Below are 25890 nucleotides of genomic sequence, written 5' to 3'. Positions count from 1 at the left end.
ATAATGCCATGCTTGATTTAGGTGCATCTATTAATGTTATGCCTTTATCTATCTTCACATCTTTGTCTCTTGGACCATTACAGCCCACAGGTGTCATCATCCAGCTAGCAAACAAGAGCACAGCACATCCAGCTGGACTTGTGGAGGATGTGTTAGTGAGGGTGAATGACCTCATTTTTCCAGCTGATTTTTACATCCTTGACATGAAAGAGTCAATAGATAGTGTTGCACCAATCATTTTGGGAAGACCGTTCTTAAAGACTGCGAGAACGAAGATTGATGTGTATGCCGGATCACTTACTATGGAGTTTGGAGACAGTGTTGTCCGCTTTAACATACTGGATGCTATGAAGAACACTCTGTTTTCCACATTAACCATCTTGATAAATCAATAGATGAAAATTTGTCTGAATTTTTAGGAGGAGACTCACTCCTTAATTTTTCTGATTATGTAGATACTTCCAATTGTGAATCGTGTAATAGTTCTTCTCTGTGTGAAATTTGTGCTGAGATTTCTAATTATTTGAATGCAAATTCTACTACTTTCAACGTTGATGAACCTGAAAATTCTATAGGGTTGGAATGTGATGTATTGAGTACAAGTACAGTTGAATCTAACGCCTTTGGTTTGAATATTGCAGAGACTTTGTCAAATGAAAGTGCCAAATCACTTCCTTCTGTGGAGCAACCTCCCACATTAGAGTTGAAGCCCCTACCAGAATATTCTGAGAAGCTCCCGGTCATTATTTCCACCAAGCTTGAAGGCGATCAAGAGAAGATATTGTTGGAAGTAATTAAAAGGCACAAGAGAGCTATTGGATGGACTTTAGCTGACATTCCTAGTATTAGCCCTCTCCTGTGCATGCACAAAATTCTGTTGAAAGGGGGGACTAAACTAGTGAAGCAACTTCAGAGGAAAAGAAAGAGAAAGAGGAAGAGGAAAAGGAAGCCACAACTCCAAGAACTAGAAGCACTGCACTTAGGAGCATATGAAGACTCAAGAACCTACAAGGAGAGAACCAAGCAGTATCATGATAAATTGATAGGTAGAGGAGAGTCCTATGTAGGTCAAAAGATGCTTCTATTCAACTCATGTCTCAAGTTCATGACTGGAAGGCTGCATTCCAGGTGGATTGGTCCATTTATAGTCACACAAGTATTTCCTAATGGTGCAGTGGAAATCAAGAGTGACTCCACTAACAAATGTTTCACAGTGAATGGACATCGCCTGAAGCATTTTTTAGAGAACTCAGTTCCCTTGGAGGAGATTGAAGAGGTGGATGTGTACTCCCCCATCAATTCCTTCAACCAAGACCCCTGTCATGAGTAAATCACTTCGCACGTCAAGCTAGTGACGTTAAAGAAGCGCTTTGTGAGAGGCAACTCACACGTGAATAAGGAATTTTGTTCTTTTCCTTTGCATTCTTTCAATTGAGTTTTTGTTCTTATTTGTTTTCATTTGTAGATAGATTTCTAATATAATTCAATTTTGTGTAAATAATTTTCTGTGGACTTAGAATTTTTGCAGGGATTGTGGCAGCAACAAACACTTTGGGTACTCATTTATGCTTGGTACAATTTGTTTTTCGTGAAAGTGGCCACTCTCGTAGGCTATAGTGACTACTTTGGCTCAAGGTAAGCAACTCCTTCTCTGTAGTTCCCACTTTTAAGAGTGGGAGTGACCACTTTGGCGCCCAGGAGCTCAATCATTTGCGCGTGGACACTTTGGAGACCAATAGTGGCCACACGCACATCTCCCACAAAATAACTCTCTGAAGTTCCCACTTTGAAGCTCCAAAGTAGCCACGCGCAAATGACATGCCACACACCTTCACTGTAGTTCCCACTTTGAAGCTCCAAAGTAACCACGCGCACTTGTCCCACAAAATAACTCTCTGGAGTTCCCACTTTGAAGCTCCAAAGTAGCCACGCGCAAATGACATGCCACACACCTTCACTGGAGTTTCCACTTTGAAGCTTCATAGTGGCTATGCGCAATTTGGAACCAAATTTTAGCTTTTTAGGTGCCCCACGTTACTTGTTTAGAGTAGGCACGTACACCATTTGCACTATTCCCCTTGGGCCCAACCCATAGTAGGCACTAATTCCCTTCAAAGTGAACACGCTCACTATTTCACACACACACCTCCCACTTCACAACGCATTCACACTGCCCAACGTCCAGCACGCACCATTTTCATGTCACCCACTCACACCCACTCATACCCACTCACTCCTAGGGCCAAAACGCACCTCCCCTCACCACACCCAAGGCTTCAAACAAGGTAATTCTCTCAATTTCTCTCCATTTATGGTTAGGGTTCATAGATTCCCCAATTTGGGGCTTTTCAATTTTACTTGTTTTTTCTTGAAATTGAGGTGTAATTCTTGTACAATTGAGCATTCTTACTTGAATTAGAGAGGGAGAGGTCACTAAATTACACCCAAAGGGGCGTATTAATCCCATTCAAGTGAGCGTTCCCACTTTTGGCCCCAATAGTGGCCACGCCCACTCCCTCTTTGCCATGACTCTCATTTGTTGTTTTTGTTATGCTCCCCTCCCTCATTTTTATGCTCTAAACATGTCAATAGTGCTTTTAAACTTCTTGTTCATGTATGTTATTGCCTAAATTTGGTTCGTGCCTATTTCCATTTAGTTTTGACCCCTCCATTTTGCTGTTTTGCTTTTCAATTCCATGCCATTTTACTTTTGCTGCACTTGATTCTCATGCATATTACAAAATTAACCATAATTGTTGCTCTTTCTGGGTGTTGAACATGCTTTTCGTGACTTTAATTTCATTAATTGCTGCATTATGATCCTTGAGCTTCAAAGCCTTAAAAGTCATATTCTACTATCCATTGGATTGCTATACATAGTGTACGTATGTCTCACCATTCTTTGTGCTTAATTGCTCTTGTCTATCCCATTTGAGCTCTATGTTTGTAGGCTATGATTGAAATTGATTGCCCTCTGGGTCATATGTAGCACTATACACCCTTTTGCACACACATCACTTAAGATGATATCAAATTATTTTGCAGCCCCTACACTATTCATTCACATATTCTCTCTTCTCTGCAGATAATGTCGGGCAATCCTAGAAGGAACACACCTAGAGCCAAGAGGAGTAGGACAGCTGAAGCCTCTTCATCACAACCCCCTCCTACTCATGACCCAAGGTTTAGGTCTCAGAGCATGATATTTCAAAGAGAACATCCTGCGGCGCCAGATCGTCCAGGACAGGAATTTTGAAATCCAGCAGGGGACATTTCCACAGTTTCAGGAGGAGATAAACAGACGTGGCTGGGGACTTTTCACTTCTTGTGCAGGCAATGGGTGGAAGGACATCACCCAGGAGTTCTATGCTAATGCCCTGCGCCTGGAAGATGACATTTACCCCCCCAGGCACACCATGGTCAGGGTAAGCAAGTTAGTTTCACTCCAGCCAACATCCAGAGGGTTTTAAACATCCCCCCTCTGCAGAAGCAACCTGGCCAATTGGATTTCACTACATTCTCCAAACAAAAGGAAAAGGATTACCAGCCTATACTTCAAACAATCTGCATTGAAGGAGAAAATTGGGAATTTGATTGTAAAATGCAGCCCAAGAATCTGACCACTAAACACCTTCTCCCTCCTGCCAAGGTGTGGAGTATCTTTGTTGTCAGCTCATTCATGCCAGTCATCCACACCTCCACCATTGCAGTAAAGAGGGCAGAACTCATCTATGCTATTCTCACTGGCATACCCATCCATGTTGGGGAGGTCATCAGCAGCGCCATGCTGGAAGTCCTTAAAAGGAGCAGAGATTCTTTAGCTTTTCCCTCTCTAATCACTATGTTGTGCCAGGATGCAGGTGTTGATTTTGGAGACTACCAACAGAGAATTAGAGCACTTCCTCCCATTTCCACTGCCTTGGTAAAGGACCTATTTAAGCCAAAGAAGTCTTCAGACCCCGGTCTCACCTTGCCACCCGAATACAAGAAAGAGACCCCTGCAACAATCAAGGAACAGCTGCAGCAAATAGCACAGAGGCAGTCTGCCATCCACTCTGGTCAAACCAGCATGCTCCTCCTCATGGAGACCATGATGCTGAACATTGGCAAGAAGATGGGGATGACTTCAGACCAGATATATCAAGCCCACCGTTTCCCTGCCCCTTTCCTCCGAGCTGCTGTTCAGAATGACATGCCCCCATTCAATCCCAATGCTCCCAGAGATGTCCGCAACTCCAGTTCCTCAGAGGAAGCAGAAGAAGTAGAAGAAGATGAAGGCGCCACCTCATCCACCTCTGATGAAGATGCCATTTAGTCCACTTTTCGTGTTTTCTTTTATTTCTCTGCTTGTACTTATTTTCTTTTATTTTCCCAAGTAATTAGGAACCACTTGTCCTTTTATTGTCTTTCCGTTCCTGCTTTTATGTTACTTTCCTTCAAACAATTATGTTACCTCCCTTTTCGTTCTTGTTCTGAACTCTTGTTATCATTGTGCAGAGATGCCCTCAGTTCCATCAAAAGGAGCATCATTTTACCCTGAACTTTGAATACACTATCTATAAAAGGGGGGTGAACTCTTTGTCTCTATTTTGTATTTATTTGTAGCTTACTTTTCCTGCACAGTACTAATAATAATAATAATAAAATATTTTCCTTATTTCATTTCTTCTCTTTTCATTTTAATCTAGTTCTCTTTCGTATTTTGCTTTTATGCTCTGATTGAATTTCCCATCTAACTCCTACTCATTCTCATTTTTGTACATATTTACTGTCCTTACCATTTTGAACATATTTTCTTGTCGGGTGAATTGTGCTCTCATTTTGCAAGTTATTATCACTTTTACCATAGTAGTGAATTGGGCCTCTTACTTCTTTTTCTGTGTGCATATTACATGTATTGTTGCATTCATCCTCTAGAACTTGCCCTGTTTCTTAATTCAATATATATTATGCAATTTTTCATCTAGATGGTTGAGGCCTTCTTTGCACATACCTTTCCCCCCACCCTTGTACTTCACTTCCCCGTTCCCTATTTCTTGCTTTTGCCAAACTTAGTCAACAAATATATTTCCCTTTCCTTAATAGAGGTATTTCTTTTGAGTTGCCTCAAGATTGATTGCAAGAAACTAAGTTTAGGGTGTTGATTATGATTGTAGTTGCTTGAGGACAAGCAATGTCTTAAGTTTGGGGTGGTGGACAACATACATGTTCATAATACATGTAAAAAAAAAAATGATTGTCAAAGTCCTTGATATCACAAAAATATGATTTTAGTTAATCAAATTTTCATTCAATTCACACGTGAAGTTCAGAATCAATCACTCAATCTATTCCAAAGCTTGAAATCTAGATCCAAATCAATTCAACATGTTCATTTCAGATCTACAATCCCTAACTATGAACGAATTACACAGCCATGGCAGCAGAAGAAGAAAAAGAAAGAGAAGAAGAAACTCAGAAACGCCATGGAAGCTTGCTCCACTCCAATTCCTCTTCGTGAAGCTCCAAGATCTGAATCCCCACTCCTCTCTCTCACTTCCTCTAACCAGAAACTAACTAAAAAAACTGAAAAATGAACAGAATCCCAGTTTTCGCGCTTCAATCATGTATATATAGAAACCCCAGTTCTGCACGTTGTCACTTTTCTTCACAAGAGTAACCACGCAGAAGCTTTTTGTAGTGCGCGTGTTCACTTTCAAGAACAAGAGTAACCACGCGCAACTTGCAGAGTTGAAGGCTTCTCTGGAACATTCACTTTTATTCATAATAGTGGCAACGCAGGAGGTCAAGGGCTGCGCGTGATCACTTTCGTGAGTAATAGTAACCACGCGCAAGCTGTCCTGATACAAGTGCCTCTGGAACGCTCACTTTCGTTGGCGAAAGTGACAACGCACAGCTCCTTAGGAATGGAGTCTTCTCTGGAACGCTCACTTTCGTTGACGAAAGTGATAACGCACACTGGCAACGCTCACTCTTGTAAATAAAAGTGATTACGCACAGGCTCTTCTTCTCCTTTAGGCTCTGGAATGATCACTTTCACTAACAATAGTGATCAGGCCCAGGCTGCAACCCATAATTCTTGTATTTTGGAGTCCAACATTGCCATTCTTCCTCTTCCTTCCCATTGATTCTCCATTTCCATGACTTTTGCTCAGCTTATTACTTCAAAACAAGATAAATTCCTTAAGAACTAAGCATAAATTCTACAAATGCGAAAATAACTACAAATTGAAATAAAACTTTCAATCATTCTCTTTTTATGAGTTTTTCTGCTTTCTTCATATATTTTCCTTATTAAATGAGCTAGAATTATGCTAAAATATCAATAAAAATATGGATTCATCACCACCCCAAACTTGAATTTTTGCTTGTCCTCAAGCAAATCAAACTACACCAAGGGTAAGTTCCTCCATTTTCAAATTCAGTTCATAAATTGCTTTTCTCAGATTTTCCAATTTCCAATTCTGTGTTTTCTGCAAAATTTTCAATCAAGTTGTTCCTTCAAATACTCATCTTGATATTCCTACTGCATAGTCATCATTGAGTAAGAATTGCTACCTAAGTTCATATTTTTCATCAAAATTCATGTGAGTACAATTAATCAACATGATCACAGCTCACTTGGAAGTGTTTCTCTCATCACTCAACAGTGTTTAGGTGCTGTTTTCACTCTAAATCATCAATTTCACTGCACTCTACCATATGCTTGCCCAATTTCTCCATCTCCTCTGCTTAGTACAATTAATCACACATCTAGAGGACTTTTTCAGGTTATAACAAGGCTAAGGTTCAGGTAGGTATCAAAGAAAATGGAAAACAATACATGCAATTTCAAAAGATCAGAGGCATTTTGAGTGATTTGTTTTAAAACTAGCCTGGATCTACATTATTCCTCCTTACTTCTCTCACTTATGCAGCAAACCAATTTTTTTCTTGCAGCAGAATTTTCACTGATACTTTTCTTCTTTTCTTGCTTTCAGTCACTATCTTTTTTTTTCTGCAGCACTTTGCTGCACTTCTTTTCTTTTGAACTCACATTTTTGTTCTTTTCACAGCTTTGCTTCATAAATTTTTCATTTTACTACAGCACTTTTGTTCTTTCTTTCTGGCTTGTTGAACTCAAACTTAGATAGCATGCTATTTCCCACCCCAAACTTAGAACATTGCTTGTCCTTAAGCAATTAAAATCTGGATACCACCCAAAACTTAGTTTTAAAACTCATTCTTGATTAAACTCATTATGCCTTTGATCTTTTGAATGGTAAAAATTGGTTTTTCAGTAAGGCTTATAATGAGGTAATTTCAAGAAAAAGGATATTAAGCTCAAAAGGGTGAACTAAGACATTCAATCATAAAGGAAGGCCTTTAAGCTGACTAGGTATAATCAAACATGGCCTCTATCATGTGGGTGAAAACTGTAGCATGCATATTCAATTAAGAACAAGGGCAAGTTCTAGAGAATACAGCCAAATATGATTAATCACACAAGAAAAGAATTAGACAGCTCAAATCTCACTAGGTATTTATAAGTGATCATGTGGATTAATGAAAACACAATGCACTTTTCAGAAATTTATGCACCTAGTGGCAACTGCCTCATTTTTGAAAATACAAGTGTGATCTCATTTTGAGAATGGGAAAAACAACTTAAAAAGAAATTCACACAGAATTCACAAAATTGTCAATCATTTTTATTTGATTAACAGCCAGCAATTTATTATCTATTCTAGTATTTTGGTGTTTTTCAGGAATAATTCAGTGTAATTGTGAAGCTAACTCATGAATAAGAGGTAGAGAATGAAACCCCCCTTTCATGGTAGCTGGTGCAAGTGTCAGTTTCCATGGTGTGTGAGTATTGTGTGGTTGTGACATTTTCTGCACAAAACACCAAAAATTCTGTCAATTATCAAGTGAAAAGGGATTGAATTCTGCAGAATTAATGTATGTTCAAAATATAATTGTTCAGAATTAGCATGAAACCAAAATATACCAAGTGTGCAAATTACAAACCCAAATTCTAAAATGAAACCAAAAAGTTTGAAACTTAATTTCAAGACCATCAAGAGAAAATTCGAATTAACAGGAAAGAAAACAAAAATCCTAAACTAGTCATCTTGAGCATCCTCCTCATCAGAAAATTCATCTTCATCTTCTTCCTCATCCTCCTCATCTTCTTCTTCCTCCACCACTTCTTCAGTTGGCTGTGGAAAATGAGTCTTGTAGATTGGCAAGTCTTTAAAGACTGATGAGCGTAGACATTGAGCATTCTCGGCCAAGTCTGGTGTGTGATAAAGTTCATCTTTGGTCATTCCCATCTTCTGACCAAGATTCATCAACACACATTCCACTAGCATAGTTCCTGCCTTCAAACTGTTGTGGAGCTCAGTTTGTCGTTCAGCCAATTGATTTTGCCTTTCAACCAAAAGATGTAGGATGTCCTTCATCTTCATTGGTTTCTCCTTTCTGAACTGGGTGGGGATAGGTGCAGCTGAAGTGCAGGAGGTGGTGGCATAGATTTCCTTTACCATTGAGACAGAGATAAGGGGAGCAGATCTTATTTTCTCTTGGTAGTCTCCAACTTCAACCCCTGCATCCTCACATAGTAAAGTGATTAATGAGGGAAAGGCTAGTGAATCTCTTTTTGTTTTCAGAATATTTAAGATACATTCACTAATTACTTCCCCTGCATCAATGTACATATCATTAACAATAGCAAACAATAATTCAGCCCTCTTTACTGCCAGGGTTGAACTATGCTTGACTGGCATGAAAGAATTCAATAGAAAGGTACTCCAGACTTTAGCAAATGGTAGCAGGTTCTTGGTGGTGATACACTTGGGTTTCTAGGCGAGGTTCAGCTGCCAAGTTGTGCCTGGCCTTCCAATTCTGTGCAGGATTTCAATATAATCCTTGTCTGGACTATTCTTAAAGTCAGTGAAGTCCATCTGCCCAGGTTGCCTTTCAGTGTAAATTTCCAACACCCGATTGATGTTGGCAGTAGTGAAATCCACCCTCATACCCTTGACCATTGTGTGAAATTTGGGAATTTGGTCTCCCTTGAACCGCATTGCATTTGCATAAAAATCCTGTGTAATTTCTCTCCAACCATTATCAGCCAAGGAGCAGAAGTTATCCCATCCCCTTTTCTAAATTTCTTCTGAGTACTCAGGGTAGTTGCCTTCAGCAATTTCAAAGGCTCCATCTGGGACAATCTTCCTCCTCAGAATATTTGCCTTGAAATAGTTTTCGTGAGCAATACTCCTGAATCTTGGATCATGATCAGTAGGGGTAGAGGTAGAAGGAGCATTTCTTCTGGTCGACTGAGGTGGTGAATAGGTTGCAGGTGTGGGTACACTTGGCTGAGGAGGGTCAGCGATTTCAATGGGTGAGGAAGGTGAGACACCATCAGTTCTTGCTCTTTTAGTGGTTGAAGAATTCCTGGCTGTTCCAGCTTGCATATTCCTGATAGATCTCCTTCTTGGAGTGTTGCTGGCAGATCCAGCTTTGGTCTTCTTAGAAGGTCCAACTGGTGTATTCAAAGAAGTTCTGACCATTTTGAAGTGGCTGCAAAAACAAGTAAGTAATTTGACAGTTTAAAATTCATGACACAGAATTGTGACAGTATACATCTCTTTACTAGATAATTTCAATCAATCCATGTGCAGAATTCCAACTTACAGTATGTATCTATTTACAATCAGTTGCTGTCATGAGAATGTAATCATATCAACACACAAGCACTATTGCAAATTACTAAGCAATCACAGTCAAAATTGGTTAAACCTTTAAATTTGTAGTTTAGAGTGCACACTCTCAAAGCAAATCAGGTTAACACAGAGATGCTATTATAGGTCATCAACATATTTTTTTACATGCTCTCTTAACTTTTCAGATATACCAGAACTTAGGTACAAAATTAATCAAACTATATTAAGGGGATTTTAAACTGGCCTTCATAATTTGTTCCCTCAGAGTTCACAATTTCACCAAGAATGCAGAAAAAGAATCACAATTTTTAACCAAATTTCAACTACTAATGGTTCCTAAAAGAAATTTTCTTCTTACAGTAAAATTCATCCAGAATATTGCCTATTGTTTCTTTGAATCACATACAATTAGGACAGTGCACTCATTCATTATCATCAAAGACTAAAGATCAGTTTAATGCAGGACTATCAGTATGCTATCTGTACAATCAGGCAGTGCAATATACAACAGTAATTCGTTCCATACAACTCAGTTCAGACATCAACATTCAAATATTGCATGCAAAGAGTATTTTCGTTGATGGCAACTGGAGTATTTCTATTTCTTTCAAAGTCATGTTCAGATTTTTCGCATAATGCAAATGTAAATATGTTAACAGAGGAGATTGAATGACTTTGAAAACCTATTCACAGTATTTAAAGTTCCTTAAATCGAATACGTTCAAGATATTTCCCCACTTGCCATTTTTGACATTTTTCCAGAGTTGTAGCAAAGAAAAACCCTAAATACAATTTCAGAGAATGCAGAGAACGTACCTTGAGCTTCAGAAATGTGAATGACAGTGAAAAAGAAGGAGCAATTGCTTGCTGGTTGCTTCACGAAAGATTGAAAGTCAGAGGATTTTCAGAGGGGAATGGGGATTTAGGTTTAAATGGATGTGAGCGTGGTTCCTTTATATGGAGTCTGGGGTCACGCGTGTGCACGTGCCCACTTTTTAAGTGAGAAATGAACGTTCCCTTGTTAATAAAATTCTGCGTTGTCACTCTTGTCGAACAGAGTGAGTGTTCCAGAGAACTTGAAAAGTTTGAATGCAATGCGCGTTATCACTATTGCTGGGCAAAGTGATAACGCGCAAGCTTTTTGCTTGAGCGCGGTCACTTTTTTCATTAAAAGGAGTAACGCGCTATGAAATATTCATACTTACTTGCGCGTGGTCACTCTTGACAAGGAAAGGAAGTGATCCAGAGAGTGTGTTTTTCCCATCTGCCTCTGCTTTATCACTCTCATCAGCGAGAGTGATTGTTCCAGAGAGCTGTGTTTTCCAGTCAGTTTCTGCGTTATCACTCTCATCAGCGAGAGTGATTGTTCCAGAGGGGAAATCTCAGAATTCCATCTCTGCGTGATTGCTTTCCTGCAAAAGAGTGATTCCTTTCATCAATTCAAGTTCTCCAAACTTTAATTGGCTCACTTAACAAATCATAATCATTCCAATACACACTTACCATATAAAATACCTACTTCCCTCATCATGTTCACCCTTAATTACATATGCAACATTCATTCAAGGCTGAATTCTGCAGAATTTCTGCAGAACAAGTATTCAGTCCCTACTTATGCAGTTTTGACTTTTACATTACACACTCCTATCATGAACTCTCAATTCATTCATCATTTTTGCTCCAAATTACAGATGCAACAAACATCACAGTTGAATTCTGCAGAATTTCTGCTTAACATATTCATAATGCAATTCTGACTTTTCCATAACACATTATAGCATGAAGTCCAATTGCATTTATCAGATTCGCTACAAATGACAGATTTAGCATGCTTCAAAATTTACCTTTTGCACCAAAATTATAGAATATGATGAGTATGATGCAGAACTTTGTATTTTTCAGAGAATTTGCAGAATTTGATAACTATTATTCAGACTGTACAAGAACTTTAAGCATTCTAATTAATTCCAATCTGCATTCTTGTTTCAGCCACCAGATTTATTCCAAACATCAAATTCAGCAAGGTAACCAAGATGAAAAGTGCAGACTTTGACTTCTATGGACACTGTTAATTCAAAAATAATGCAGAAAAGTTAAATTGGGTTAGAAATGTGAGTTGCCTCTCACAAAGCGCTTCTTTAATGTCATTAGCTTGACATTAAATGTTTCTCACTCAAGAGAAACCAGTTTCATGCATGATATGTTCCTTGTAAACTCCTCTCCATGATAGATCTTCAATCTTTGGCCATTGACCTTGAATTCTCTCCCTGTTTTCAGATCTTCTATAAGAATTGCTCCAAAGGGAGAAGTTTCCTTGATTAAAAACGGTCCAGACCATCTAGATTTCAGTTTCCCTGGAAACAATTTTAATCTTGAATTGAATAATAGTACTTGTTGGCCAGGTCTGAAATCTTTTTGCAGAATAAATTTGTCATGGATCCTCTTGGTTCTTTCTTTGTACAACTTTGCATTCTCATAAGCTTGTTGTCTGAATTCTTCCAATTCATGCAACTGTAAAACTCTCTTCTTTCCAGCACTTGACAAATCAAAGTTAAGCCACTTGGTAGTCCAATATGCTCTGTGCTCCAGCTCTAGAGGTAAGTGACAGGCCTTTCCAAATACTAGCTGATATGGAGACATACCAATTGGAGTTTTAAAAGCAGTTCTATATGCCCACAGTGAGTCATCCAGTTTCTTTGACCAATCCTTCCTTGAACTGTTCACTACTTTCTCTAGAATTTGCTTGATCTCTCTATTTGAAACCTCCACTTGTCCACTTGTTTGTGGATGGTATGGAGTAGCAACCTTATGCTTCACACCATATTTCATTAATACAGCTTCAAGATACTTGTTGCAGAAGTGAGTACCTCCATCACTTATCAGCACTCTAGGCACACCAAATCTTGAAAAAATGTTCTTTCTTATAAAAGAAATCACTACCTTTGCATCATTTGATCTGGTGGGAATTGCTTCTACCCATTTAGACACATAATCCACTGCAACTAGAATGTATTCGTGTGAGAATGATGGGGGAAATGGTCCCATGAAATCAATCCCCCATACATCAAATGGTTCCACTTCTAGGATGTTGGTTAATGGCAGCTCATGTCTTCTTGAAATATTTCCAGTTCTTTGACATTTATCACAGTTTTCCACATACTTCTTGGCATCTTTGAAGAGTGTAGGCCAAAAGAAACCTGCTTGTAAGACTTTTGCAACAGTCCTTGAACTTGCATGGTGGCCTCCATATTCTGAATTGTGACAATGCCATAGTATCTCAGCTTGCTCACTTTGTGGAATGCATCTTCTAATTAACCCATCTACTCCAATTTTGAACAGGTATGGGTCTTCCCACACATAGAATTTGCTGTCATGTAAGAACTTCTTCTTTTGCTGCCAAGTAAACCTCTTTGGAATGAATTGAGTGGCTTTAAAATTTGCAATGTCAGCAAACCAAGGCAAGTTTTCCACTGCAAACAGCTTTTCATCTGGAAATTCTTCATTTATTTCCAATGATTCAGTGGTTAAACTCTCCAAAGGAAGTCTGGACAAGTGGTCTGCTACACTGTTTTCTTTCCCTTTCTTGTCTTTGATTTCTAGCTCAAATTATTGGAGGAGTAGAATCCATCTTAATAATCTGGGCTTTGCATCCTGTTTTGTCAAGAGATATTTAAGAGCAGCACGATCAGTGTATACAATCACTTTTGAACCCATTAAATATGATCTAAACTTATCAAAAGCATATACAACAGCTAAAAGTTCTTTTTCTGTTGTTGTGTAATTCACTTGTGCAGGATTTAACACTTTGCTTGAATGATATATAGCATGTAACTTCCTATCTTTCCTCTGTCCTAAAACAGCACCCACTGCACTATCACTTGCATCACACATGAGTTCAAAAGGTAATTTCCAATCTGGTTTTGCAAGAATAGGTGCAGAAATCAGTTTCTCTTTTAAAACAGAAAATGCATGCAAACAATTATCATCAAATATGAAATCTACATCTTTTACAAGTAAATTACTCAAGGGTTTAGCAATCTTGGAAAAATCTTTTATGAATCTTCTATAAAAACCAGCATGTCCTAAAAAACTTCTAACTCCTTTAACATTGACAGGTGGAGGCAATTTACTAATGACTTCTATTTTAGCTTGGTCCACCTCCATTCCCTTCTCTGAAATTTTGTGACCAAGGACAATGCCTTCTTGTACCATGAAATGGCACTTCTCCCAATTTAACACAAGGTTAGTATCTTGACATCTCTGCAAAACAGTGGATAGATTAGCTAAACAATCATCAAAAGAATCACCAAAAACAGAGAAATCGTCCATGAACACTTCTATGATGTTTTCTACCAAATCAGAAAAAATAGAAAGCATGCATCTTTGGAAAGTGGCAGGGGCATTACACAATCCAAATGGCATTCTCCTATATGCAAAGACTCCAAATGGACATGTAAATGCAGTTTTCTCTTGATCTAAAGGATCTACAGCTATTTGATTATATCCTGAATACCCATCAAGAAAACAATAAAATGAATGTCCAACAAGTCTTTCTAACATTTGATCTGCAAATGGTAGTGGGAAATGGTCTTTTCTGGTTGCATCATTTAATTTTCTATAGTCTATGCACATTCTCCATCCAGTCACAGTCCTAGTAGGGACAAGTTCATTCTTTTCATTAGGTACAACTGTCATACCACCTTTCTTTGGAACAACTTGGACTGGACTTACCCAATTGCTGTCAGAAATAGGGTATATTATTCCTGCATCTAACAGCTTTATGACCTCTTTTTTAACTACCTCTTTCATGGCTGGGTTTAACCTCCTTTGTGGATGCACAACAGGCTTAAAATTCTCTTCAAATAAAATTCTGTGCTTACAAAATGAGGGATTTATACCTTTCAGATCTGCAATACTCCAGCCAATTGCAGATTTGTGTTCTCTCAAAATTCTGAGCAATTTTTCCTCTTGTTCTTCCTTAAGTTCATTGTTGATGATGACTGGATTTACATGATTCTCATCCAGAAATGCATACCGTAGGTGTGAAGGGAGTTGTTTCAGTTCTAACCTTTGCCTTTCCTCTTCTTTACCATCCTTTTTCAGCTCTTCTTTCACTAAATTTTCTGCAGGTTTTTGGATCGGCAGAGCTTCCAATTGCTGCTGCATTTCCATGATATCTTCTTCATTCAGAGTTTCAGATTTTTCATTCCCTGCAGATATTACCTCTTCTAACACAGCAATTTCATCAAATTCTCTCATATGGTGTTGTGTAATAAAAGCATCCAGTATATCTACCTTTATACATGTATTATCTTCAACTGGATATTTTAAAGCTTCAAACACATTAAATATTACCTTCTCATCTTGAACTCGAAGCATAAGTTCACCTTTTTGCACATCTATTAAAGCTCTTCCGGTTGCAAGAAATGGCCTCCCTAGGATCAAAGGAATGTTAGAATCCACCTCCATGTCCAGAATTACAAAATCTGCAGGAAAAATGAACTTATCAACTTTAACTAATAAATCTTCAACAACTCCATATGGATAAGTGTATGATCTATCAGCTAGCTGCAGTGTAATGTTGGTAGGCTTCACTTCCTCTATGCCCAGTTTCTGTAGAACAACTAATGGCATCAGATTTATGCTTGCTCTTAAGTCACACAATGCTTTTCCCACAGTGCAGTTTCCTATTTTACAAGGAATGCTAAATGATCCAGGATCTTTCAACTTTTGAGGAAGCTTTCTCTTGAGAATGGCACTGCACTCCTCTGTCAAAGGTACTGTTTTGTCATGCTCTAGCTTCCTTTTTCTGGAAAGTAGTTCTTTCATGAACTTTGCATATGAAGGCATTTGCTCCAAAGCTTCTGCAAAAGGAATGTTAATTTGTAATTTCTTAAAGACATTCATAAACCTTTCAAATTGTTCCTCTTGTTTAGGATTTTGGACTCTTTGAGGATAAGGCAGCCTCTTGTATTTTTCTGGGTCTATTGGCTTACAAGCTTCCTCAAAGAGTTGCTTTTTGGTTTTCCTTTCAGAATTCATGGGAACTTTTTCTTTTTCTTCTGAATGGTCTTTCTTCAATAGCTTAAAATTTCCTTGTTGCAGATCTTGTTCAATGTTTCTTTCTGCTGCATCATTCACTTTCTTTTCTGCTGGTTTAGGGCTTGCAACTACAGCTCCACTCCTTGTAGTTATGGCTTGACATTGCTCTTTAGGATTGATTACTGTATTGCTTGGAAATCTTCCTTCATCCCTGCTGGATAATTGTAGCATAGTTTCTTCCATCTCAGTCAACCTCTCATTCATAGGTCTAGAAAATTTCTGATTTCCTTGAGGTTGAGTGGATGAATTCCTCTGAAAATAAGGTTGTTGTGTTGCTGGTCCTGCATTAGAAAAAGGCAAATTTGAGTTAGAATTCTTTGCAGCAGAATATTGATTATTCCAATTAGAATACTGCTGAGTTCTATTATTCGAAAATTGAAATCCAGGGGGATATGATGGCTGTTGTCTCTGAAAATTATTCATATAATTCACTTGCTCTTGTGGTTCACTTGTGGATGCCTCACATGCACCATTTGCATGGTTTCCTCCATAAAAATCATAACTTAGCTGACTGGTAGGCATACTCCCTGTTTGCATATTGTTGATTTATTGTGTTAAGGCAGCTAATTGTTCTGAAAACAATTGATTTTGTAGCTGATTTTGTGCAAGAAAAGTTTCCAGAACTTTAGCTTCATGACCAGAGTTTCTTCCTTGAGTTTGAATTCTGATACATTGAAGATGCCATCATGTCAATAATCCTCTGAGCTTCTTCCAAGGACTTTGTATTTAATGAACCTCCAGCAGCAGCATCAACCATTGTTCTTGTTACTGCATTCATCCCATTATAAAAAGTTTCCAATTGCAACCAATCTAGAATACAATGATGTGGACACCTTCTAAGCAGTTCTTTGTATCTTTCCCAAGCTTCATACAATGATTCTCCATCTTGCTGAACAAAGGATGTAATTTCTCCTCTCAGTTTAGCAGCTTTAGATGGAGGGAAGTACTTGGTTAAAAACTTATTCACAAGTTCTGTCTAGGTTGTGATGCTTCCTTGTGGTTGAGCTTGTAACCAGCATTTTGCTCTATCTCTCAAGGAAAAAGGAAATAGTCTCAGTCTGATGGCTTCTTCACTAACCCCATTTATTCTTATGGTGTCACATAGCTGTAGAAAATTTGAAATATGTAAGTTAGGATCATCAGAATTTCCACCAGAAAACTGATCTTGTTGGACTAAGTGTAACAAGGCAGGTTTGATCTCAAAATGGTTGGCTTGAATAGTTGGCCTGATTATAGAAGAGTTAAAACCTTGCATGTTAGGAATTGCATAGTCCCCTAATGTTCTAATTCTATTTTGTTCTGCCATCTCTATTTCTGAATTTAGTTGTCTCAAAGATGTAGGTGTTCTTTTCACTCTAGGATTACTCTGAGATTCTGGAGAATGGACAGCTTCTAACTCACTATCACTCCCTATGGCTTTTTCTGCTCTAGACTCTTTTCTCAATCTTCTTAAGGTTATGTCTATGTCAGGATCAAAGACTAGAGTTGATTTGTTTTTGTTTTTGCCACGCATATACAATTCAAAATGAAGCAAAAGTAAACTACAAGTTAGTATTCAGAACTGCACCACGAAAATTATGCAGCAAATATCAGTAAAAGTAATTGAAACACAAGTTTAAAAGTTGCAGAATGGACAAAATGTCTAACTACAGACTAATACTACAGAAATTCAAAGAAACAAAATACTCAATCTAGCTATTCTCATGTTACTAATGATATTGAAACTCAAAATCCCCGGCAACGGCGCCAAAAACTTGTTGTTCACAATCTATACTAGCAAGTGCACTAGGATTGCAGCAAGTGATGAGTAAATTTAAGATCCAGATATCGTCTCCACAGGGAATTTAGGTTTCAAGTACCACTTCACAGAATTATAACCATTTGAGCCATACTAATTTTGGAATGAGATTTGTAACATATAACAGCAGCAAACTGGAACAATTAAAAGTAAAATGAACTTGCAGAAAACAAGACAATGAACACACAGTTATGTGATAACAAAGGGAGAAACCATAGCTAGGGAATTGCTTCACCAAAAATCCAATGTTTAATCAATAAAGTTCTGAATTAACAAGCAATTGGAAAGAATGACAATCAGTTTCACTTTATACTATTCAGAGGTTAATTCCTTAACTCAGTGAACCTAACATTCAATTAAACCATTCTAATTCCTTAGATCTAATTCAATTCAATGTTGCTTTAAGTGTAAGAAACCAAAAGATTGCAAGATCAAAGTTCCTTATCCCTAAGAAAACTAAAATCTCGGTGATTGGTTCAGATCTGAAGAACAAATTCAATTTCCATTGACAAAGGTTCCTCTGAATTTAGTTAATCAAATTTCCATTCAATTCACACGTGAAGTTCAGAATCAATCACTCAATCTATTCCAAAGCTTGAAATCCAGATCCAACATGTTCATTTCAGATCTACAATCCCTAACTATGAACGAATTACACAGCCATGGCAGCAGAAGAAGAAAAAGAAAGAGAAGAAGAAACTCAGAAACACCATGGAAGCTTGCTCCACTCCAATTCCTCTTCGTGAAGCTCCAAGATCTGAATCCCCACTCCTCTCTCTCACTTCCTCTAACCAAAAACTAACTAAAAAAACTGAAAAATGAACAGAATCCCAGTTTTCGCGCTTCAATCATGTATATATAGAAACCCCAGTTCTGCGCGTTGTCACTTTTCTTCACAAGAGTAACCACGCAGAAGCTTTATGTAGTGCGCGTGTTCACTTTCAAGAGCAAGAGTAACCACGCGCAACTTGCAGAGTTGAAGGCTTCTCTGGAACATTCACTTTTATTCATAATAGTGGCAACGCAGGAGGTCAAGGGCTGCGCGTGATCACTTTCGTGAGTAATAGTAACCACGCGCAAGCTGTCCTGATACAAGTGCCTCTGGAACGCTCACTTTCGTTGGCGAAAGTGACAATGCGCAGCTCCTCAGGAATGGAGTCTCCTCTGGAACGCTCACTTTCGTTGACGAAAGTGATAACGCACACTGGCAACGCTCACTCTTGTAAATAAAAGTTATTACGCACAGGCTCTTCTTCTCCTTTAGGCTCTGGAATGATCACTTTCACTAACAATAGTGATCACGCCCAGGCTGCAACCCATAATTCTTGTATTTTGGAGTCCAACATTGCCATTCTTCCTCTTCCTTCCCATTGATTCTCCATTTCCATGACTTTTGCTCAGCTTATTCCTTCAAAACAAGATAAATTCCTTAAGAACTAAGCATAAATTCTACAAATGCGAAAATAACTACAAATTGAAATAAAACTTTCAATCATTCTCTTTTTCTGAGTTTTTCTGCTTTCTTCATATATTTTCCTTATTAAATGAGCTAGAATTATGCTAAAATATCAGTAAAAATATGGATTCATCACTCCTCTTGAGTACCCACTTGATCTTGTCACTCTCCTTGGTTAAAATTTGAGCCTATCCTAACCCCATTTGTGACCAACAAAGCCCTCATGATAGGTGGTTCGTTGTATCTAGGCAAAGGAGATTGAGAATATGGGCAAGCCTATGGTAGGGTGAGGCTAAATGCATGGATTGAGGGAAAACACTTAGCCTGAAATGTTGTTGAGTGATGAGTGAAACACCACCTTATGAGATGGATAGTTTCTTTGCATTATGTGAGTCACATGAAACCTTGCTTGATTCTTTTGTTTCAATTTAGTGGGACTTTGCATGGAATATTTGACATGAATATGATTCCTCTGTTGAATGAGTCTATGGTTGTGAAGATGTTGGAAATGCTAATTAAAGCATGAAGTTGGAATGAAAATCTCTTAAAAAAAATTTTTTTTTGGATAAATCCAACCCTCTTCATTTGTTTTGCTTGAATTTTGATTTGCTTGAGGACAAGCAAAAGTTTAAGTTTGGGGTTGTGATGAATTCACTTTTTATTATATTTTTACTTGCCTTTTTCGTGCTCCTTAATAGAAGAAATGGACTTAGATAGTGCAAATAATATAGAAATCACATTTTGAGTAAATATCATAGGTTTATTAATTTTTAGTTAATTTGCATTTAATTACATAGATATAGATTGCAATTTTAATTATCTTGATGATTTTGCAGAATGCCCAAGTTAAATTTGAGAAATCTTGGTCCTTGGATGAAAGTTGCCCCCAAAGTAGCCACTTTTGGGAGCAAAAGTGGCAACTACAGCAAGTCTGGGCATTAAAAGTTCCAAAGTAGCCACTTTCAAGACCAAAAGTGGCAACTCCAGAAGCGCCAGGGACGCTAAATTGGAAGCATGATGCGCGTGGCTACTATTAGCTCTCAAAGTAACCACGCGCACCAAAGTAGCTACTATCAAGCCCAAAAGTGACAACTCCAGAAGCTCCAGGGACGCTAATTTTCAAACCTTTCTGCGCGTGGCTACTATTGGCTCTCAAAGTAACCACGCGCACCAAAGTAGCTACTTTCAGCACAAATAGTGGCAACTCCAGAGAAGCGGCAATCCTTCCATCCTGCGCGTGGACACTTTCAAGGCCCAAAGTGGACACTTTCAAGGCCCAAAGTGGACACTTTCAAAGGCAAAAGTGGACACTTTCAAAGGCAAAAGTGGACACTTTGGTGACATGTTATCCACTATAAATAGATTTTAGGAATTAGGGTACGGGAGTTTTGACACTTTACACCATTTTTTTTTGCCAAATTGGGATAATTTCTTACGACATTAGAGTCTTGGGTGATAGCCAAGGGTCCTCTATAGGTTTTAATTTCCAATTTCTCTTTTGATTGTTGTTGAATTTACATTAATGATGTTTACGTTCTTGCATTTCTTTCTCTCATTCGTGAAGCCTATCCATATGGAGGGCTAAACTTTCTTGTAATTCCTAGTCAATGCACATGAATCTTGAATTCTTGGGATTAATTGCAATACAAATCTTTCTTTCCTTGAATTTATTAACCCCAATCTCTGAATGAAATGGAATTTGCATGAAGGGAACATTGCTTAATGAACCCTAATTTACCTAACGAAATTCATGAAGGGAACATTGCTTAATTTTGATTAATCCTTGAGGTTGCTTAATCTTAGGATAGAGATTGGAGCCCATTAAGATGCTTAATTTTAATTGGGATGTTAAAGTTAGTCTTCGCTTGTTAGATTAACTTAATTTAAGGGAAAGAAAGGGGATTATTGAATCATTTGGAAGAATAATGATGGAACTCATTGCTTGACTAGGGATTACTCATTTTAATTGATTGAATTTCATTAATTTACATTTCGTTCTTGATTAAAATCTGAAAATTGACAAACCTCCAAAATCTGAAACTTATGCACATGGAATGCATGGGGATCCCATCCTCTATGACTGGCGACTCTCCCAGTTGTACCATAGAGTTAGACAATTCGAGTCAGAAAGGCGATCGGAGGACTCCATTCCCTGCATCGTTCTGCACAACTGTATAAAATTTATACATATATCGGATGCGCTCAGCATCAAAGAACACCAATGGTGTTTGGCCCCTCAGTGGGTCTCTTCGGGAATGGACCTCGACGACCATAGAATGCGCGGTCCTTGTCGGGTTTGGCTAAGGTCTGCAGGTGGATCATGACTCGGCTGCAGGCACGCCTCTTACCTGTTACCACTTGAGTCTCCAGATCCCCTTTCACCACCCTAGTAGGTCAACCATGGGACCGAACCTACCTGATGAAACTATATTTAGCTACTCGTCATGCAAAAGATTGTCGTTAATCTTCATCAAATATGCAAAGAAATGAATGCAGTACTAGGGTGTTATCCTAGGTCGTCTCTAAGGAATTTTTGGTTGGGAACATACATCGAACAAGTGTAAACATGTATTTTAAAGCAAGTAAATTGCATGAAGGGTGTACTAGGGTGTTATCCTAGGTTGTCTCCAAGGAATTTTTGGTTGGGAACATACATCGAACAAGTGTAAACAGTAAGTTGCCACTTTCCTTGAATTTATTAACCCCAATCTCTGAATGAAATGGAATTTGCATGAAGGGAACATTTGGCTGAAACTTGCATCATGCATCATTTGCATTACCTTTAGAAAATGAATTGATTGTGCATGATCGTGATTGAGACTCTTCGAAATAAATCTATGTTGTTTCATGCACATCGTATGTGGTCATGTCTTGAATATCCTAGAAATAGTACTTGCTGTGGTGACTGAAATTGATTATGTCTGAGATGTCGCCTTCCTTGGGGTATGGCAACTATATGTTAAATTGTGTTTGAAGAACTCACTCCTTGGCTGTATTGTCTCTGTTTTACTTTCCATGCATTATAGATGGTCAGGGACGAGACGAGAGTGCTGGTCCTTCCTTCTGAGGAAGACATGTGGGTGTTCGACGTCGCGGCCCAGCAGAGCATTTTCTGTGGTCGTGCCTACACCCTTCAGGGACGATATAGTGGAGGTTCATGGATTACTGAGTACATGACTGAAGGTCCTATTGAGATTGTTTTCTCTATTCCTCCTGGAGACACACAGCTACCTTATCCTGCTCTATCCGCCTCACCCTCACCCACTTGTGTTGACCCCCGTAGCCCCGGTGTTAGATCTCCGCCCGCACCTATACCTTTCCCCCCACTGCATTCTGATTCCCCGCCTGCACCTGCTGAGAAGGATGTCCATGTGGTGGAATCCTCAGTCAGATATGAGGCTAGACCATCGTATATGTCCCCTACCTTCCGACCACTCCGTTCCCCCTTCCTTACCTCTCTTTTGGCCCCTAGCACTACCGGCTGGATAGAGGACAGTGACGAAGGGAATGCCGCTGCTACCGCTACGTCTTCTTCCCTCACCTTTTCTGAGGAGTCTGATTCTATAGAGGATTATTCTCCTCTCGACTGATTGGGATAGTTGTCTGTTGATGTTTATTAGGGGACTGCTCTTAGGGAGTCGACTATGTTATGTTTTGAAATTTCAGATTCTGCTATTTACTTCCTGCTATGCTTTAAGTTCTATGACTAACTTTGTTGAATCATTTCACTTCTATTTACTGGGGAAGTAGCTTAATGCTAGAGATATGTTGGCATGATTTCTCTTTAACTCAATTACTGTGATCTAAAGCAGTGAACCTCTAATGAGGAAAGAATGTGTTGGTTAAAAAAAAAAAAAAAATGGTCTCAGATTTTGGTGTTTTCTGTATGTGCGATATCAGAGATATGTTTCTGCAATGTGTGGATTTAGGTCGTTACAAGAAGGACTCCATGGGTTTTCCCTCCATCATTACTATGCTCTGCCAAGATGCTGGAGTTGACTTTGGAAGTATCAGCAGAAAATCAGAGCAGCTCCCTGCATCACCACAGCTATGGTGAAGGAGCTGTTTAAAGCTAAGAAGAGCTCAGCCCCAGAGATACCTCCCCAAGCTGCAGGGAAGAAAGGCCTTCCTTCTAAAATGAAAGACCAGCTGAAGGAAATAGCTCTGCGACAAGATGCTATACATGCTGGTCAGAAGGCTGCTCTAACCCTTGTAGAGACCATGTTACTCAACATGGGGAAAAAGATGGGGATGACTGCTGACCAGATCTACTATGCCTCCACCTTCCCAGCCCCTTATCTTCAAGCAGTAGTTCAAAATGATCTTACACCTTTCACACCTACAGCAGAAGAGGAGGAGGAAGAGGAAGATAACAGCTTTAAGGGTGAGCCAGTACCAGACCCAGTTGCAGCAGCAGAGGGGCGGGATGATGAGGACACCAACACTGATGCAGCTGATGATGATGACCTCTCCTCCAGCTCTGATGAGGATGCAATATAGTTTTAAATTTTTATTTCTGTTCTTTATTTACCTTTTTCTTTCATTGTACATATTTTTTATTCCAATTTCCCTGTAATTAGTACAGTTTTCTTTTTATTTTCCCTGCCTTTAACTTCCCTTTACTGCTTCTATTATGAACAACAACTTAACTCTTTCATGCTATATATATATATATTATCTGAGTTTGAGTTATTTTGTTCTACTGGTGCTGAATTTATTGTCTCTTTGTGCAGAGAATGCCCTCAATTCCATCAAGAGGAGCATCATTTTTTTTGCCCATGAGTTGAGGCACTATCATTCATGAAAGGGGGGGGTGAAGTTCTTTGCCTCTATTTCATATACTCTTAACCTCATTTTCCCTGCACAATTATACATTAAAATACAAAAATATATCTTTATTCTTTTTCTTTTTCATTGAACCCAATGTTGTAATTCCAATCTTAGACTCTTATTGCAATTTTCATTCAATTCATGAACACACTCTACTTTTGTAAATAATTTTCTCTCCATGCCATGTTGAATATCTTTTCTTGCAAGGTGATTTATCCTCACATGATGTTAAGTAATTATCACCATTTTTACCATAGTAGAGAATTGAGCCCCTAATTATCTTTCTGTGTGTATATTCCATGTCATTTTGCATCTATTCTCCAGAACTTGCCCTGTTTCTTAATTGAATATGCATTATGCAATTTTATCTAGATGATTGAGGCCTCCTTTATACACACACACCCACTCCCCATTGCCCACCTTTGCACCTTATTGCATTACATCCTCTTCTTTTGCCAAAACTTAGTTTGCCAAAACACTTTTTTTCCCTTCTATCAAGAACATATTTCTTTTGAGTAACATCAAGAGTGAATGCAAATACCAAGTTGGGGGTGTTGATTTTGATGGTAGTTGCTTGAGAACAAGCAACCTCTCAAGTTTAGGGTGGTGAACATTATACATGTTAAAATACATGTCAAAAAAAAAAAAGTGGTTGCCAAAGTCCAAGAAATCATAAAAGAAAGAATGAAAAAGGAAAGAAAATAAAATGAAGCAAGATCCAAGAGATTGAAGAGATCTTCACATAATGAAAAATGATGAAAAACAAGGTGAAAAATGCTTGAACCTCTTAGGCTACCTCATTTGATGCATTTCATTCTAATTAATGTATTCACTCACTCAAAAAGATTCCCTTATCTTGAAAACCCACTTGAGCTTTTGACCCTCCTTGATCAAATTGAACCTTACCTATCCCTATTTGTGGCCAACCAAGTCCTTTCGATAGGTAAATCATTGTATTAAGGCAAAGGAGATTGAGAATATGGGAAAGCATATGGTAAGGTAGAGCAATTTGCATGTGTTGAGGGAAAATACCTAGCTTGAAACATTGACGAGTGAAGAGTGAAACACCACCTTGTGAGCTAGATAATTTCTTTGCATTGTGTAAAGTATGATGAACCTTGTTGAATTTTTGTTTCACTTGTATGGGATTTTGCATAAAATTGATTGATATGAGTGTGCTTTGTTTGTTGAATAACTCCATGATTTTGAAATGGAGGAAATGCATATTAGAGTTGAAAAATTGGAACAGAAAATTTTGAGAAATTTTTTTTGGGTAAGTCTAACCCTTTTTACTTAAGTCCTTGAATTTTGGTTTGCTTGAGGACAAGCAAAAGTTTAAGTTTGGGGTTGTGATGAATCCATATTTTACTAAATTTTTATACATCATTTATTACTTTTTATAGAAAAGAATAGACTTAGATAGTGAAAATAAGATGAATATTCCAATTAGGCTAAATAATATAGGTTTCTTAGTTTTTGGTTAATTTACATTGATTTATATAGTTTATTTTACATGTTTTGATCATTTGAATAATGTGGCAGGAATCCCCAAGCTTATTTTGAAGAATTATTGGATTTTGAGGAATTTGAGGTGAAAGTAACTACTTTCAAAATTGATAGTGACAACTACAGCAAGCCATTTCCAGCAAAGGGACCAAAGTGATCACTTTCAAAGCTTAAAGTGACAACTACAGCAACCCAGAATCCACTAAACCTGCGCGTGGTTACTATGAATATTCATAGTAGTCACTCTAGAGCTTGCAGAATTGAAGGTGCTGCGCGTAGTTACTATCAAAATTCATAGTAATCACTCCAGAGAGGCAAAACCCAACTGATGCTGCGCGTGTTTACTATGAAAGAATGAGAGTAACTACTTTGGAGGGCGCCAGCTTTAGTATAAATAGATTTTTACCAAATTAGGGTAGGGAGTTCTTACACTTTTTGAACCTTTTCTCTTCTTTACTCAATTTAGGATATTTTCCAGAGCTCAGGGCAAC

The 25890-nt window shown here is 38.3% G+C and overlaps 1 non-coding gene and 1 pseudogene across 1 annotated transcript; both read left to right on the top strand.

Moving 5' to 3' along the window:
* Positions 1-25890, top strand: part of LOC113862346 — a 93906-nt pseudogene that overhangs the window by 21442 nt on the left and 46574 nt on the right.
* On the top strand, positions 16625-16731 carry LOC113864131. Its single transcript, XR_003504734.1, has one exon. It is a non-coding gene; the product is annotated as a small nucleolar RNA R71 (small nucleolar RNA).

Source organism: Abrus precatorius, unplaced genomic scaffold (assembly GCF_003935025.1).
Source record: "Abrus precatorius isolate BTA unplaced genomic scaffold, Abrus_2018 Scaffold3, whole genome shotgun sequence".
NCBI lineage: Eukaryota > Viridiplantae > Streptophyta > Magnoliopsida > Fabales > Fabaceae > Abrus > Abrus precatorius.
Note: the sequence above shows the minus strand (reverse complement) of the source record. Positions and strands in the feature narration are given on the sequence as shown.